The following is an 18991-nucleotide window of genomic DNA, read 5'->3' on the forward strand; positions in this document are numbered from 1 at the left end:
AGGGTTGATAGCAAGAAAAGCAATAGCTTTTTCCTCTGCCACTCCAGCTCAGCTACGATACTGTGACGTCAGCGATTTCAAAGTGCCTTTGTTTTGTTTAGGCTGATGTGGCGCATAAACAGTTGCATAAACTTCTTAAGTCTTTCGATTCTCTAGAATACAATGTAGTCGATCTTTACCGATAATGTTGACTAGGCCCGAGCCGACGCTTCTAGAGTTTGTGACGTCATGCTGTCGGCTTGAGGGAACTTCACGGCGGCGGGGCCACCCGCTCTTTGTTTTTACGCCTGCTCAAAGCCTCCTCTCAGAGTGAGAGTGGTTTTGTTGCTATTGTAGAAAAACTTACTAACAAGGCTGAACTCATTCATTTAATTGCCGATTGAAGCTTCCGCAGTAGCAATCAAACTCACCGTGATAGAACGCTCGATATGCCTGAATAGACGCTAAAGACTGCTGGCGGTGCCACTCTGAACTCCTTGAACTTGCGCGATATCGTTAATTTGGATCCGCCCGCTGCGTAAGCTGAGTGGATTCGGCGTTGCGTTTCTGAGAAGGAGGAGGTGGGTTCGATAACCGCCTCGTCGGCCGCATTTCGATGGGAGCGAAATGAAGAAAGAAAAACCTATCCGGTAAACCGTGCATTTGGTGCACATCAAGAATCGCAATTGGTAAAATAAACTCGGAGGCTCACGCTCGTGCCTCCTAATGAGATCGTGGTGTTGGGACCTAAAACCCCAGAATATAGTTTAATTTCGAGTCGACTTGGCTTTATATTATTCTTTTATCGTAACCATGCGCATTCTGTTTTAGAGCAACCATGGGCTCAACCTAGCAGGTCTTGAAAGCATATTCCGAGTTAACGCTGTTCAAATACAAGAAAGTACTTTGAAACTGTGATGTGACAATGTCCCACCAGCGCAGAAGTTTCGGCGCAAAGTTCAATCAAGGCAAGTCTCATCTTGTCATTTTCTCCAGTAATAATTACCATTGTACCTTGATATTAAAGTACATTTTTTGGAATGTATGTTCTACTAGTCCAAAGTAAGTTACTCTAGTTACTCTCCGTTTAAGAGGAAGCTCTGCCTCAAGAGCTGCTACCTGAACACACGGAAACGGAGCAATTGCTTTCCTCGGCTTCCGGCCAGTGCTACCAAATTTCATGAGGTCTGCTGCATTTGAAAGAAAGAAATAATATAGAAAACTTTATTTAGCCCATCAGTTGTATGAAAATTTACTAAAAGTGTGAAACTTAAAAATAATCTCAAGAAGCAAGTTTACAACTCTGTAAATTGGCAACAAAAATTTCAGTGCCATTCCCCTCTGCGAAGGTGGATGACCAGCGTAGCTGTGTATGTGGGCCCCTCAATGGCGAACTGCCCATTGCTGTGCGTCAAACGCCGTATGCACATAAATGGAAGACGAGGTGCAACTAGTCTTTCCTCCATGATGTTGGGCCTCGGAAGATGGTGACGTCCAGGTTCGGTTTCATCGTTCCGTTTCATACCCATGTATTGTTGAAAAACGCGGCACGACACCTTTTACTAACGAACATGGACACGTAGAACAGACAGACACGCACCTCACCGTACTCCGAGGGCACACACTGCTTCACCGTAGCCAAGGCGATCGTGCCTTGGTCGACGTCCCGCAGTTCAGTAATGATTGTGAGGTCACTCGAAAACCACAAGCGGTCACATACACGACACAGGCTACACAAGTGGTTCTCCACCTAATTAATTCCCCACAAGTTCTCTCTAAAACCTGGCCTTTGCTCCGGTGAAACGTTCGAAGTTCGCGGGATCGGGGTCACATGTACGGTTCGCATTTCTTTCCGCCTCGCGGTCCTGGCGGGTAGTACCTAGAGGTACTGTATATGCCACCAAAGGTAGTATGCTACCTTTGGTAGCATATATAGTAACTCTAGTAGTACCCTTATGGTAGCTCCGCCACGGGTAAGCGGAAGGAAAGGAGATACGCAAGCGCTTGGAACATCGACAGAGGAGGACGATGCGAACGCTGACATGGCCGATGCGGGTCAAGATGTTGTAGTGTCTGCTCTTATCAGCTTAATATCTGATACGGGTTGTATTCGGATCTAAAATATTAAACCTATTTTTGGAAGTTGGCGGAATGCTTAAAGCCTGCTTCACCTCCGCCGCGGGTCGGCCCGGTATTGCACTATCTTCGGCATCGGCCCACGTACGGGGAGAAATTCCCGATATACACGACTCTATAGACGCATGCAATTTTTTCCAGAACCTAGCCTTGTATGGCTTCGTTGTAAAACAATAGCTATTGAGACATTTAAAACAGACAAACTTTATAGATTATACACCGCTCTGAACTGCCATTTATTTGTGAGAATGACTTTTACGAAATCTTCGTAAACATTGTGAGAGTTTCACGTAACCTGTAAACTCATATCCTACCCTTGACAGCTTTAGATACTCAAACAGATGCAGTTTATTGAACTGCGATATGCGGTTAGGAATTTATTAGCGTTAGCTTTTTTCATTACCTTAACGATTATCGTTTTTTTTTGAAAACCAACACCGCAATTAAAATTGTTTTCCTAAGCACCGTATTCGAATATAGGTGGACCTTCTTCTCTTTTTTCCGGGAATGTTACCCAAAAGAAGTATCGACCTATATTCTTCACCAAAGAATCTCGAACTATGTTCGTGAACAAAGCTAGAAATAGCACCGAGCTAACGTAGTTATTTCATTTCTCAACCTGTAAAGTCAGTCAGGAGATTATCCAGACTGCCTTTAAAAAGAAATGCTGCACAGCCAACGCACTTGATGGCACCGAGGACGACGTTGTTTGGGGTGCCAGTGACGCCAGCGGAGCGCCCGGCGAGCACGAATACTCGAGTACTCGAGATGCAGCTTGTGACAGCAACTATCTAAATTTAGTAGTCGAGCTTACGGTAAATAAAAATGTGTCATGTTCAAAAGCCTTTTATTTGGCTGAAAAGATATCGGCAGACCTATATTCGAATTACCTTTATGTCTGAGCGACTTCAGTATATAAAGGTCGGCCTATATTGATGTTCGACCTATATTGCAGTATTTACGTTACACACACAACTACGGGTGAAATCGCTCTTGTCGAATAATACCGGTGTCACACGCGCAGTTCTGATCGCGATCACGCCTGATCCGGGTCGAATTTCTCGGTCGTTATTGGCGCCTTTGCGAAGATGCGCGTGGGAGCCAATCACAGTCTAGAATTTCGATTCGGATCGGGCTTGATCAAAAGTGGCAGTGTGACACGGTAATTAAATAGTCGAAACAAAGCGAGCACTCGCGTCAGCTTGAAAGAAAAGCAAACATAATTGATGGTTAGGGCCCTCTAATCTCTGGTCTAACTCAAAGCGCTCTCTGTCGCGAGGGAGCAGTGTGAAAAACTGGCGCCTGACGCACGTGCCGGACTTCGACGAGCGACGAGAGAAGCATGCGCGCGCGATCGCGGTTACGGCGTTCGGCTGCTGTGCTGGGAGGCGGGGCTTCGGTCTAGCACTCGACGTGTGCGATCACCTCACAGTGCGCACGAAGTCACAGGAGATGCGAGGTAATTTGATAAATTAGTGTGCTACTTTGCCCGCAACGAGTGGTACCAAAAATCGATATGACGCCATTAGCAATACGGAATATAGTAAATGGCATAACAATGTTAATTAGTAGTAATTATGGGTACTTGTGAATTACTCTGAAATAAAGTGAATTAAGGTGAAGCAAAGTGAGCGAAGGTGGATTAAGTGTATTAAGGTTAGTACAAATTAAAGCAAGGTAGATTAAGGTGGATTAATGTAGGTCAAGTTTGGTACAAACTCGAGCAAGGTGGATTAAAGGGAAATAAAAGTTAGTACAAATAGAGAAATGTGCAATAAGTTGGTTTAAGGTAGAGTTGTGAAGGACACGTGGCAGTGTATGACGTCAAGTATCGTGGGCGTAACTAATAAGAGGGAATTCATTGCGCTTTTTTTCGTAATCAAATCATGTTGGATACTTCAGTGACTGACGATTTCTTTTCCTCATAGCGCCGACGTTAAGAGGGATTATATGAAAGGGCATTGGCGAGAACACACAGCCAGGAGCCGGTGCCGATCGAAAAGTCGGCAAGGAAGCCCTACCTGGACGCGTCGGAACGCGGGGTCAGGTCCCGGCATCGGCAGAGCTGGAGCATACAGCACGCAGGGATAAGTGTAAGGATAAGTGGTACGACAAGTGGTACAGCGTTCTTTCCTGTCTCTTCGTTTCTCCATCCCATAAAATAGTTGCGCTCTACCTATGTCATTCACGCAGGGATATGCGTCGCTTATAGCATGATGTGGCAGGTATGTCACCGTCTTCCGGAAACTTCATTTTGAATTCCGATGTATTCAGTGACCTGCTTCATTGATAGCATACGATGTTGTGGGAATAATTTTTGAGACCGAATTGAATATGAATGGAATAGTACCAGAAGCGAATCCATATCGAATACTTTTCGAATAGCTTTGGAAGAGTGATTAGCCGTTGTCACAATTAATATAAAACGGTGTTCACATTTTTTTATTCATAACGCTAGCAACTGCTCGCCCTTAGATTGTGCGTTAGGAGGCATTCCTCATGAAAAGCAAAGATGAAGTGTAAGCAAGAAATCCGCAGCTTGTTGGCATATACAGTATCCTTAAGAGAATGTGAATGATTGCTGTATAGCCTGTAAGGTGACTACCTGAGAGTCGTAACCAGGTCTATTATGCAAGTTAACATGTATTATGCCTATATGTCTGCGGGGATAATATTTATCGTACTTTTGCTGCATTGTTATGCTTGATTGTGCCCAGCTGACCTTCTGGCATAGTCTAAAGCTGTTAGAAAAGTATTCGTACCTAATAGTGGCTATTCGATTAGCCATGAAAAAAATTTTGAAACTTCGCACTTCCCTATGGTTTCGTCATATCACTGAAGCTAAAGGAGTGCAGTTGTGCTTAGTTATTGCCCTGAAGAGAGAACAGTTGGGAAACTTTGACAACCTTCTGCCACGTCATACTTTTCTGGAGTTGCGTTTTATAAAAAGATATAGTATGTAGACGGATACAGCGGTAGAAGAAGGGTCGTCAGACTAAAGCCATCGTTCTGGCAAATGGCAAATTCGACCTCTTGTCGAAACGTTGGCTTTAGTGTTGCGTGTTGTGTTTTTTTACGGTTAATGGCGCTAAGCAATTAAGTCTATCATGCGCCGAACACAGCGTAAAGGTTCTTTTAAACAGTTGGGTCACCTCAGCGACAGTCCTTGTCTGGGCAAAGACCACGAGGATCCTAACAAATTGCAGACCTCAGTCTTTTTCTCAGACATGAGAAGGTGGATGAAGTGATTCATAATATGAAGCGGAACACAGGGTCAGAATTTAGTTTTTCAAGGATACCTGCTTTTCTAAAGAAACATGTCATACCGGCAAGTGCACCTTCGCCTAAAATCAATGCTGGGTGAAAAGGAATGTGTTCAGTGTAAAACGAAGTAAACTATTTTTTTTCTGAGTGTTTCGAGTTTCATACATGTTAACATGTGATTTACGGTACGTTCATCTCCACATTTTTCACAAACAGGCTTTCCTTCTTTTGTAAATAGGAAGTTGTGTGTAATGTGCGTGTGTCCAATGGGAAGGCGACATAAAACGACTTCGGTGAAGCGTTCTTAGTGTGAGCATGACTTCCATTCTTCTATGGTAGGTTTTGCTAGGTGTAGTTTATTGTTACTTCATTTTTCTATGTAGACTGCCATTTATTTCCCAGTTTATGGTGCACTATTTCCACGAAATATTTTTAAAGAATTCTTATTTTGTGATTTCTTTATGCCTAACTTTCATTACACGTTCATCTGCTTTCTGATTGCCACAGATTCCGACGTGGCTCGGCACCCAGAAAAAAATTTTTGCCCTTGCCTTGTGGCTCTTTATGTGTTATGTAGGATGTCGCCGATTAATTATGTAATTGCATTTTTAGGGTAAAGTGCTGTGAGTAGGCTTAGTGAATTTGTGCAAATGATGCTGTTCTAAGCGTTCTCATTCATTTCTTTTTTTCTACAGCCGCAGGGACTGCGTAACACTACGCAGTGAAAACGGGTGCATGCTGAGGTAGGCGCACCATTTTTTCTCAATAGTTTTGTATCGCGGCACTTCCAACGTAGCCTGCTCATTTGGAGTCATCGGTATAAAATGATGTGTATTCGGCATAGTTTTCGTTTAGTGCTAAATATTCTTGTAAGTTCATGCGTTGTTTGTTCTTTCTGAAAATGTGTTAATGTGAAGTCGCACATAGAGAGAAGGTAATACCAAGGCAGGAGAGGATCGGGTTTCCAGGCTATATGAGGCAATATTTTATGTCTCAGTTATGAGCAATAGCAACATTTGTGAGGTAATTGTTATATCAATAATGTCTAATTCTTGACACCTCTCTTCATAGCGAAGAAGGAATGTTCTTATTGCTTGGGGTTTGTTGGTAAACAGTATACTACGTGATGGGTGCCTTGTAACTATTACGTAACAGATGTTCCAGCAGTGAACGAATTTTTAGAATGTATGAGCATATGAGCATGGTTCTTTTGTCTGAAAGCGGTGGTTCATTAGTTCCAACACACAGACTGTTTGTGGGTGATGTCCTGTATGCACCAGTTGAAAGATGCAAACATAAGTTGTTCACAGGGATCAGGCGGTTCAGGTATGGCTTCCTTGCTGAAGCACACACTATGGAAGCATAGTCTAAGCGGGATCATATAAAACAGCAATAAATTAGTAGAAGGCATACCCTATCAGAATTCCAGTGTTAGCTTTAAAGGGTTTTAAGTGCGTTCAGAGATCGAGATGCTTTCTGTTTCAGCGCGTTTATTTGCAGAAGGCAAGTGAGTTTCTTGTCAAAAGTTATACCTAGAAATTTGTGCTCATATTGAACAGGTAATTCGGTTTCGTTCAGGTGTAAAGTGAGCCTCGTTTCAGCGAGAAAAGAATGGCCACTATTTTCTCTGGAGAAAAGCGGAAACCATTTATGTTTGCCCATGTCGCTAGTTTATTTATTGTTAACTCTAATTGTCTTTCGCATGTTGACATGCTAGCAGATATGCAGGCTATCCGAATATCATCGACGTAGACTGAATGTGTAATAGATTTTGGGGATTATTTTGCTAATAGAATTCATTTTTACGACAAAGAGCGTTGTCCTTAAAATAAACCCCTGAGGTACTCCGTTCTCTTCACCGAAATTCTTCGAAAGGGTCGAGCCTAGGCGTACATGGAACGAATGATTAGACGAGACGTCTTTTAGGCAGTTCGACATCCTGCTGCGGGTGTCAAGCTCGGCCAGATCTTTAAGAATCCCGAACCTCCAGGTTGTGTTATATGCCTCCTTCAAATAAAAAAAAAAGGACAGCAAGACAGCGTTGTTTGTGTATAAACGCTTCTCGGTCCGTATTTTCAAAACCAACTAGATGCTGAGTATGGCTGAGAAGCTGAGTATGGCTAGCCAATCCGTCCGTCCCTCTGTCTGTCAGTTGCCTGTACGCCGAAAAATCCTACGGCGCAACCCCACGCGCATGCACGAAAAAAAAAAAGAGACAGAGAGACGCGCTATTCGCCAACACCACCTAGATAACACGAGGTCTGTTTACATCGATCCATGATGTCACGCTACCTGGTCCAAAATTTCCATCTGCAAAGCTGGCGTGTTGAAAACAGTGACGTAAAAATCACTGTTGCATACTCGGGAGCATCCCCATTAGATTCTATGGCAGTGGGGCCAGGTAACATGATGTCATAGATCGGAGTGAAAAAGCCTTGCACTATCTAGGTGGCGTTGGGTTAGTCGCTCCAGCAGTGGCGTCGTTGCTCTCCGTCGCAGCCGTGCTCGCGTGCAGCAGTTTCCATCCGGCTCGGAAGTGGGCTGGCCACGTGTAATACGTGCTCCTTAGGAGCAGGCAGCTTTTGATCAGCAACTCCGCGAGCAAAACCGGGAACGAGCCCGTCTACACCGTACGATGCTGCTTCCCGGACACAAGAACATGCTCGTGCAGCCGAGCGCAAGCAGCAACTGCGTACCGAGGATCCGGCAGCCTACCAAGTCGTCGTTTAATGAACCATCGGGATTAACCCAGTGATAAACACATCCGCAGCACGTTTCATCTTCGCTGGTTAACGTTCAGTGCGGAGTGCTTGGGCGGTGATTCTTTTAAACACACGTTGATGAATATAGAGAAGCTGACGGGCTTCTAGAAAAAAGGTTAATCTATTATTCAAGACAGCTTCAGAGGACTTCGCAAGAGAGCTGGTGAGGGCTATGGGCCTATACCTACTGGGGAATGTTGGTGGTTTTCCGGGTTTCAAAAATGGAAATACAATGGCTTTCTTCCAGGCTTCGGGTATTTTCCGCAATACCAAAACTTTGTTAAGCAAATCTTAAAAGGACCTATGCTGCAGGTTTGCGAGATGGGCTAGCATTTGATAATGTATTTCATCGGAGCTAGGTGCAGCTTGTTTACCAGTGGACAGTACTCTGTGCATTTCTTGAAATGTATATAAAATATTGTAGGGTTCATTTGTCCTGCCATTTATCGGCAGCCTTTCTTCCTGAGCTGTACTTTAAATTTTAGAAATAATTCTGTATATTGTGATAAACTGGAAACTGCTGAAAAATATTCACCCAATATGCTTTTCTATACTTGTCTGTACACCAGGGGCTGTGAGAAGGGGAATTGTGAGCGAGGAGTATCTGCCACTTAGCCTTCGAACCTTCTCCCACATTTGTTTTGGTGTGGTTGAGCTGTTTATGGAGGACACATAGCTTTGCCCCGAATGTTTTTCGGAAATGCGGAGGATTTAGCTGGCTTTCGGCCTCGCCTCTTTATAATTTACAAACTTTTCTGCCCTTGGTGTTTGCGAAATGTTCACCAGGTATTCTTTTCTTTCTTTTTCGCGTCTCTACATTCTTGTCTATACCAAATTTTGTGATTTTTTTTTACTACTCCAGATGACTGAGTAACAGCTAGGCGCGCAGCGGCAATCATACAGTTTGTGAAAAATTCATTAGGTTCGTCTATGCTGAGATTATTTATTCGACATAATTTTTTCTAGGCTGGCTTTTTCATGAAACAGTGCCCAGTCGGCTAGATGGAGCTTCCACCGTAGTTTTTTGGGGATTATCTCTGGTGAAGATGTTAAGCTGAGCAGCACAGGTGGGTGATCGCTTTCATATTGGTTGTCTAGGACATCTGATTAAAAATCTGTAACGAATAGAGGGTGAACTGAAAGATAAATCAATACAGCCCATTTTTCTTGAGCTTGATGAACGATAGGTTGGTTTTCCGGTGTTTCGTAGACAAAACTTATTACTCGGCGTGTCGAGTTGTATCGTTGCTTAATGGACAAAGTTCGCGCGATAAACGGTTTATTCCTCGTTTTTGCCTTTTTGCTTGGTTGCTCGCCTGTGCATTGTCACACACAGGGGAGGATAGTTGAGGTGTCTGCTGACCGAAGCTATCAGGCTCCCAAAGGAACATCCCCGCACCCCTGCCAACCTTCACCAAGTACCCTTTCCGTTATGTCGAAAGCAACGAACCTTTCCAGAAATGCGCGCACATCTACAATGGCGGCTGCAAGGCAATATGAAAAATTTCGTGTCTTGATTTTTGAAGCGCAAATCACTGGAGTGAAGAAAGAAAAAAAGAAAGAACGAAGCGTTAGCGAAAGAAGCGCTCGTGCGCATCGTGCTGCAAAAAATACGCCACGAACTTAGACCAAATCGGCCACACAGCTATTCTTATGCGATGTGGGAAGTCGGAGCGCCTGTCGCCGGAGTCTTATAGCGCCTTGTGGCCTCCGCTGACAGTGCGAATGCATTTCTGGAAAAGGCCATTAACGATGGTTCATCTGTGCCAGTAGCTGCAGCATCTGCGTCCTCTACGCTCTTCGTTCTCAAAGGCTGATCTGGAACCTTGTCCCCTATGACGGCGAAGACTCATCCCGACAACGCCTTCGGCTTGTTCCGAACGACGCTGTGGCTCTCGGGCCCCGAACTCTCGGGCCCCTTTTCTCCCGCTGCAGCCTCCCTAGCTTGTGTAGCGACCGATGCGGCGACCGCAGCCGCCGCTTTAGCGCCTTCTTTTTTCGGACGCTCATCGGGAGTCATCGGAGGGTCCTTCGTACCCGAATGCTCTACGCCGGGACGCGGCACCACAGCAGGGCCACGCTCCCTATGGCAGCGGGCGTCATGCGCGTGGCGACAGAGAGGCCTCGTTCGGGAGCCGAAGCCTGCGGTCCATCCACTTCTACAAAGGGAGAGACAGAGAGAGAAACTTTTATTGGCTTAAACGATTTAAGTGCAGTGGTCGGAGACCCTATAGTCCAAGGTCCCGCTGGCCTCGGCCGCCCGCTTGACTTGTCTTATGAAGGATTGTTGTCCCGCCAGGTCTGAGCTGGTTAGCTGTGCCTCCCATTGCTCCATTGTGTGGTGTGTTTTATCAAACGGGTGTGATTCACAATCCCAAGTAATGTGTTGTAGTGTTGGTATGCCTCCGCACCACGGGCAGTCGGGCCTGTAGCGAGTGGGGAACATGGCATTCTGTAATTTAAGCTGGGGTCTGAACCCCAGTCTGAATTTTGCGCCAGCTGGCGGCTTCTTCTCCACTGAGTTGTGGGTGAGGGGGAGGGCATTTTCTTTCTGGTTGCACGCTGATAAGCGAGAATCTCCCTAGCATTCGTTTGGTTGGGGTCATTACAGCGGCTACCTGGGACCGTCCCTGTCGAGTCGGCCCGGTTAATACGTCGGGCTAGCGAATCGGCCAGTTCGTTCCCCTCAAGACCTGTATGACCTGGTCACCATAGGAATCGGTGATGATGGGCGAATTTCGTCGGTATTATTGAGTGACATGTTTTGGTCACGCGGCCCCCGAGAAAAAGGCGACATGCTTCTCGTGAGTCTGTTGTGGTGACGCTCTTTTGCGTGCGTTCCGCGTGAGCGAGGGCCATTGCCACGGCGAAAGTTGCGGCGGCCGCCGGAGTACCTGCCTTGACGGACGCCGTAAATTGTTGCTGTGCTTTCGCGTCGACTATTGCCACTGCGTACCTTCTGACGTTCTTTTGGGCATACGCGCATACGCGGCGTTCGCATACGCGGCTGCGTCCGTGTATATTGTGTTGTACGTGGGATTAGTTTGATACATTGTTCTAATATGTTGTGCACGTGCTTTTCGCCTTGCTTTATTGTATTCAGGGTGCATGTCTTTGGGTATCGGGGCCACTGTTATTCGAGCTCGTGTTGAGTTCGGTAGTGGTAATACGTGTTCGCTGATAAATTGTGGGTTTGTGGAAATACATGCCCTTGTCCATAGGGCCCGTCCTGCGTGAGTGTAGCTCAAGCGTTTCCTCTGGGAGATTAGTGGGGCTTGTTTTAGTTCTTCCAATGTGTTGTGTACTCCTAAGGCTAGCAGGCGCTCTGTGGACGTCGCCTTGGGTAGTCCGAGGGCCGCTTTGTATGCTGATCTTATTATGATGTCGACCTGCCTTTCCTCCTCGCGACTAAGGAAGTGGTAGGGCAGGCCGTACGTGACTCGGATTATCACTAGTGCTTGGACGAGCCTCAGCGTCTCGTGGTCTTGCATGCCCGCTTTACGGTAAGTTACACCAGGGATCATTTGCGCAATGTTATTTACGGTGGTTTTCAATGTTTTGATGGTGTGTGATGCTTTCCCGCTACTTTGGAGCCAGAAACTGATGATCCGCATCGCCTTAACTTCTTGGACCGTGTGTCCTTCCACAACGATGTTGACAGGTCCGTTGGATATGTATCACCTCGAGTGTACCCAAATGACCTGTGATTTTTCGGAGGCACCTTTGAGGCCACTGCTCCTCGAGAATTTGTCTACAGCCTTGGCTACTTGTTGTACTTGTTCTTTGTGTCCTAGAGGGCCCCTTGCTGCCCACAGCGTTATGTCGTTCGCGTACAGTGTGTAACCCAAATCGGGATTTGGTCCAGCTGTCGCGCCAGGCGACACATCGCTATATTGAACAGCAAAGGTGAGATTATTGCCCCTTGGGGTGTTCCTCTACTGGAAATATTGAACTTTTGGGAAGCGATTTGGCCGATTCCTATTGTGGCGGTGCAGTTGGCAAGAAAAGCCCGCCCGTAGTTGTACGTTCGTTCTTCGCATCCCGTCAATTCGAGTTCCTCCAATACTGTTGTGTGCGAAACGTTATCAAATGCCCTCCTGAGGTCTAGTGTGAGCACTAGTCTTTCCTCACCACGGGCGATGTTAGCTATAACTTCTTCTCTGATCAGTAAGAATGCGTCTTGACAGGATAGCCCCGTACGGAATCCTATCATGGGGTTTGGAAACCATCTTATTTCTTCAAGGTACCGCTGCAGTCTTATTTGTACTACTCGTTCGTACAGTTTACCCAGACAGGACGTGAGAGAAATGGGCCACAGAGCGCCTATTGAGGGGGTCTTTTTAGGTTTGGGGATCATGATAATTTTAGCGTGTTTCCATTCCGGGGGCAATTTGCCTTTGAGCCAGCTCTCGCCATTGAACATTTCTGGGATTTAGCCAGGACCCTAGCATCCAGGTTCCGAAGCATCGCGTTCGTGATGGCATCAGGGCCAGGAGCCGAGCTTTTGGCGGCTGCCATGAGCTGCCTCAAAGACTTCTCCATATGTGAAAAGTTAATCTAATTTGGAATTCGCCTTTCCAAGGTATGGTCGCGTCTCGTTTGGGGCGTCTGTGTTTAGTAGTGGTCCTATGTATCGTTCTCTCAGTTTCTCTAGTAGTTCCGCGCCCGTGCCTGGGAAACTGTCCGATATGATTTGGAGCTCTGATGGATGACGTCTTGCTGGCGCGCCTGTGCGAAGAGGCGCCTTCGACCAACGTCTCGTCGCCCAGGGGCGACGAGACGCTGGTCGACAGGAATGTAGCGGGCGCGGCGTTTTCAAGAAAGGAAACGCAAGCAAGGCAGATGACCACTATTGTTGTGTGGCAGATATACACCCCAAAGGTTGTACATTTTGTCTAAGACTGTACGATCTAAGGAAAGTTTACACCCTTTGGGTTGTATCATCAGCCTGGTTGCGCCCACTGCAGGGCAAAGGCCTCTCCCATACTTCTCCAACTACCCCGGTCATGTGCTAATTGTGGCCATGTTGTCCCTGCAAACTTCTTAATCTCATCCGCCCACCTAACTTTCTGCCGCCCTCTGCTACGCTTCCCTTCCCTTGAAATCCATTCCTTAACTCTTAATGACCATCGGTTATCTTCCCTCCCCATTACGTGTCCTGCCCATGCAAATTTCTTTTTCTTGATTTCAACTAAGATATCATTAACACGCGTTTGTTCCATCACCCAATCTGCTCTTTTCTTATCCCTTAACGTTACACCTATCATTTTTCTTTCCATAGTTTGTTGCGTCGTCCTCAATTTAAGTAGAACCCTTTTGAAAAGCCTCCAGGTTTCTGCCCCGTACTTGAGTACTGGTAAGACACAGCTGTTATAAACTTTTCTCTTGAGGTATAACGGCAACCCGCTGTTCATGATATGAGAATGCCTGCCGAACACACCCCAGCGCATTCTTATTATTCTGATTATTTCAATCTCATGATCCGGATCCGCGGTCACTACCTGCCCTAAGTAGATGCATTCCCTTACCACTTCCAGTGCTTTGCTACCTATCGTAAACTGCTGCTCTCTTCCGAGACTGTTAGACATTACTTTAGTTTTCTGCAGATTAATTTTTAGACCAACCCTTGTGCTTGCCTATGCAGGTCAGTGAGCATGCATCGCAATTGGTCCCCTGACTTACTAAGCAAGGCAATATCATCAGTGAATCGCAAGCTACTAAGGTATTCTTCATTAAATCTTATCCCCAATTCTTCCCAATGCAGGTCTCTGAATAGTTTCTGTAAACGCGGTGTAGCATTGGAGAGATCGTATCTCCCTGTCTGACGCCTTTCTTTATTGGGATTTTGTTGCTTTCTTTGTGGAAGATTACGGTGACTGTGGAGCCACTATAGATCTATATCTTTCATTATTTTTACATACGACTTGTCTACCCCCCGATTCCGTAATGTCTCCATGATTGCTGAGGTTACGACTGAATCAAACGCTTTCTCGTAATCAATGAAAGCTATATACAAGGGTTCGTTATATTCTGCACATTTCTCTATCACTTGATTGATAGTGTGAATACGGTCTATTGCTGAGTAGCCTTTACGAAATCCTGCCTGGACAGAAATCCTGCCTGAACACCTTAGACAGAAGTCTAAGGTGTTCCTCATTCCATTTACGACTAGCTTAGTCAATACTTTGTAGGCAACGAACAGTAAGCTGATCGGTCCATAATTTTTCAAGTCTTCAACGTCCCCTTTCTTATGGATTAGGATTATGTTGGCGTTCTAAGACTCCGGTACGCTCGAGGCATGCGTCATGAGGCATTGCGTATACAGGGGGGCCAGTTTTTCTATAACAATCTGCCCACCAACTTTCAACAAATCTGCTGTTACCTGATCATCCCTAGCTGCCTTCCCCCTTTGCATAGCTCCCATGACTTTGTTTACTTCTTCCGGCGTTACTTGTGGAATGTAAAATTCCTCTAGACTATTTTCTCTTCCATTATCGTCGTGGGTGGCACTGGTACTGTACAAATCTCTATAGAACTCCTCAGCCACTTGTACTATCTCATCCATATTAGTAATGATATTGCCGGCTTTGTCTCTTAACGCATACATCTGATTCTTGCCTATTCCTAGTTTCTTCACTGCTTTTAGGCTTCCTCCGTTGCTGATAGCATGTTCAATTCTATCCATATTATGCTTACGTCAGCTGTCTTACGCTTGTTGGTTATCTTGGAAAGTTGTGCCAGTTCTATTCTAGCTGTAGGGTTAGAGGCTTTCATACATTGGCGTTTCTTAATCAGATCTTTCGTCTCCTGCGATAGCTTACTGGTATCCTGTCTACCGAAGTTACCGACTATTGCACTGTTCTATTCTATATTCTATTCTATATTCTATTGCACGCTCCTTAATGATTCCCATAAGATTGTCGTTCATTGCTTCAACACTAAGGTCCTCTTCCTGAGTTAAACCTGAATATCTGTTCTGTAGCTTGATCCGGAATTCCTCTGTTTTCCCTCTTACCGCTAACTCACTGATCGGCTTCTTATGTACCAGTTTCTTCCGTTCCCTCCTCAAGTCTAGGCTAATTCGAGTTCTTACCATCCTGTGGTCACTGCAGCGCACCTTGCCGATCACGTCCACATGGGTGTGTAACAGAACAATGATCGTCGTGTGTCTTGCCCGATTTCATTTCTTGAAAACGCTGCGCTCACTACATTGCTGTCGAGAGTGCTCTGTCATGCCGATGACGCGCACGCCGTTCGTGACTTGGAAGTACCGGGCTCGCAGCATTAAGAAAGGAAATACAGATGACGATTATTGTTGTGTTATACATCCCAAAGGATGGCAGCTGTTTTTAGCGTGTATACTTGCGCACCAGCAGCCAGAGTAGCAAGAACAGCATGATCGCTCTCAACGTGATGGCTAGCAGCATAACCAAGTCCATGACCGGGTCGGGGCGTATGGCGGGACGATACTGAACGCCACCAATTTGAGAGCCCAACGACGTAAGCAGGTGTAGAATACGAGAATGCGCTGTATTGGCGACAGTGAAGCTTGCCTGCTTGCTACACTATGGCGTATACTCACTACTGGAGATAGGTCACGAAACTGGCGGTTAAACGGAAAGCTGTTATAGGAAAACGTGTATTTTTGAAAGGAGAGTAAGCTAGAAGGTAACAAATTTTAATCAATTGAATTTGAATGTCCTAAAATAAATAATAAATCGGTAAATTAAGTAGGTATTCTTGTCACCAAGGGACCTGCATACCGCCGTGCATACGTTCTTGTGGCTAAAACCCAGTGTAAATGCCCGAAAGGAAGTATTTCCAAGTATTTCTTTTTCTAGATTGCAGATCGGCGCAGATTAATAAAATAAGTGATCAATAGTTTCAATAGATCAATAGTTCTCTGCAGAAATCGCATAGAGGGGAAAGCGCCAGACAAGACCTGTGTAATAAATATTTAGTGGTGGAATACGGCATCGTAATTTGTGAGGGATTCCCAACTGACGTGTCGTCGCGGAGGGTTAGGTCACGACCTATTCTGGTCGTGACCATCCCAGCAAGAATCGGGACCCTCCCTCCACATATAACGAGATAACAAAGCACTTTTATCTAGACCGCAGAATATACAGCACACCTCACAATATGCTCACCACGCCTCAAGCCCTCACGTTCAGAATGCTTCAAACAAACACGTACCCCACGCAGAACAGACTACATCACTACATGACTGACCTATACAAAACATCATATTGCGAAAATTACCATAGCACACTAGACGTACATCACTTGCTCTGGCCGTGTGGTCGGACCCACGCAAACAAGGATCAAGACTCCGCCAGGCTACAAGAAGCATTACGCAGCACGGACCTGGCGGAGCAGCTCTAGGCCGTCCAGCGAGCCCACGATGCGGCCAGGGAGTTACAACTCCCGGTCCCAACGTGGGAGTAGCCGGCTCTATGGGGCCTTGCGTCCCGTAGCTCGCAGGACCTTTCATTAAAGTTATTCAATCCGAAAATCCAACTGACGTGTGGGTCACCATTGATTGTCGCAAGGGTATAGTAATGGTTTGTTTTTATTTGGAATGTCTGTTTTGTAGAGTGTCTTAAAAGAGATAATTTTCTAAATCTAGGCGCGCGGATATAAGTAGAAGTCGGTAAAACCTACATGACTGGTACATCTAGGGATGTACGTGCAATTGTGTCGGCCATTTCAACAAAAAAACACAAACCACGGTGACCTGGTACCCATATCAAGCGCACGAGACGTAACGTCGAAGAGATTAATGCTTTTAGTTAATTCAAAACAGTACTGCCTGAGGATGAGGTAAGTGTTGTGCACGCTGCCAACGCACCGGTCACTGTTACAGCTGTTGGGGAATTAGCAGGATGTTTTCGAAGAGCTAAAGTAATTTCTAATGCTTCTACTTGAAATGCGGGTGTAAAATCGGGAAATACCATTGAATACGACCTGGATAGTACCTCATAAAAAAAATGCATGCATCCGCTTTCTCTTACCATACAGCCATGGAGACTCGCAGCTCAAGTGTCGTCGCTATTAAAACTCGCATTTTTTGTACGGAGACTAGCTTTGTGGGCTTCATTGTGGAGCCTGAAGCTGACCAGGCAGGTAACCTTGGCGCAGTAGTCGTGATTGAGTAGCGAATCTGGCTGGCCAGGAATCCCAGACGTAGCGATCATCATCTTGGTGCGGGCAACTGGTAGCATTCAATGCTACGTTCATTAGTACGCGGAGCGTTGGGCAGCATTACATTCACGGCGCGCTAGCGGACATGTCACGTTGTATTTATTTTTTTTTTGTATTTCGTGGGCATCTGCAGCTAGCGGAAAAACACTAATATCTGATAGAAAGTTAGCAACTGTCTAAGTGGACGTTTTGCAAGGTGCTTTACAACTTTCTAATTGGAATTTTTTTGTTAACTTCGTTGCTTCCGAAGTTGATTAATTAATCTTGACCAACTGCCAACTTCATTTTGCAATTAAGCAGAATGCAAAAAAGTGCGACTTACTCCATACAATAGTCAGCAACATGTATTTGGTCGCGTAGTCTTAGAGTGCATCGGCATATTTTAAACACTGGCGAGAGTTAACCGGGACACCCTGTATATTGATCGCAAGGAAATAAAAATTTTTGTAGCCGACGACAAGGCAGTAGCAGGGATTTATCAATCCAAGGTTTTGTCTTTCCTTGGTTCTGACAACTTATCGTGCCTTCTCGCAACCCCGTCCCTCTTCCGCGTTCTTTCCTTTTTCTATTTTTACATTCCCTGTTGCACTGCAGTATATCGATGTGTGTATAGTTAGTTGTAGGTACTATTAAAATACCTAAGGTGGGGCATTTTCTCGAGTTGTGTGTAACGTTTTTGCAGTTCTTTAAGCTATTCCATATGGTATCCTTCTTTTTGCTCCTTTCCTGAAAAACTTGTATTGATTTGTCACTCTTCTAGTCGTTTCCCCGACTCTACCAATTTCCACCTCAAGGGCTTTAAGATTGTCTAATGTGTGTTCGATTTATTTAAGTAAACGAAAACGAATATCATTATTTTCTTCATGGCAACCAACAAAAGAGGTCTTTAGTGTACAAAATATTGATGGAAGCTTCGATTGATATGGGAAAATAGTTGCAAGAACGTCTAGTTTAGTGTTAGTCGGTATGGTTAATGACTGCTGCATAAGAGTACGTTGAAACTCCGTAAAAGCAACACAGGAGAAGCAAAACACACGACTTCGTCACTCGACGATCAGGTTGACCCGGCCGCAGGCGAACATAGCCTGGTAGGTACCGACTTGAACCCAATACGTAACCTCTTCCTGTTAGTGAAAAGAAAAAGAAATACGTTGTAGTATTTCGAATACTCGAAATTCATCAAATAGATAATTATGTAGTCGGTCACAAAAGAAGGTAGCTAACATTATCATGCCTGGAACGAACGGCGCAAGAGATCAAACATTATTTATTTATTTATTTATTCATTAATAACTTGCAGGCCCATTGAAGGGCAGTGAGTAAGGGGGGCAACAGTGACGTATAAAGCATTGTTAATCAATTTCTATTCTTTGTCCTTTATTATGCGCTAATCGTATACACTCTTAAGCAAACGTACACCCTTTGGGGTGTATATTTGCCACACAACAATAATCGTCATCTGTCTTGCTTGCCTTTCCTTTCTTGAAAACGCTGCGCTCGCTACTTTCCTGTCGAGAATGCTCTGTCATGCTGCTGATAATGGGCATGCCGTTCGTCACTTGGGGGTACCGGGTTCTCCGCGTTAAAGAACGGATATGCGGACAAGACAGATGACGATTATTGTTGTGCAGCAAAAGGGTGTAATT

The 18991-nt window shown here is 45.3% G+C and overlaps 1 non-coding gene across 1 annotated transcript; it reads left to right on the top strand.

Moving 5' to 3' along the window:
• Nucleotides 1–2012: 2012 nt before the first annotated feature.
• Nucleotides 2013–2204, top strand: LOC135906145 (U2 spliceosomal RNA). The gene has a single exon (XR_010565652.1). It is a non-coding gene; the product is annotated as a U2 spliceosomal RNA (small nuclear RNA).
• The last annotated feature ends 16787 nt before the right edge of the window (nucleotides 2205–18991 follow it).

This window comes from Dermacentor albipictus, chromosome 9 (genome assembly GCF_038994185.2).
Source record: "Dermacentor albipictus isolate Rhodes 1998 colony chromosome 9, USDA_Dalb.pri_finalv2, whole genome shotgun sequence".
NCBI classification, from domain to species: Eukaryota; Metazoa; Arthropoda; class Arachnida; order Ixodida; family Ixodidae; genus Dermacentor; species Dermacentor albipictus.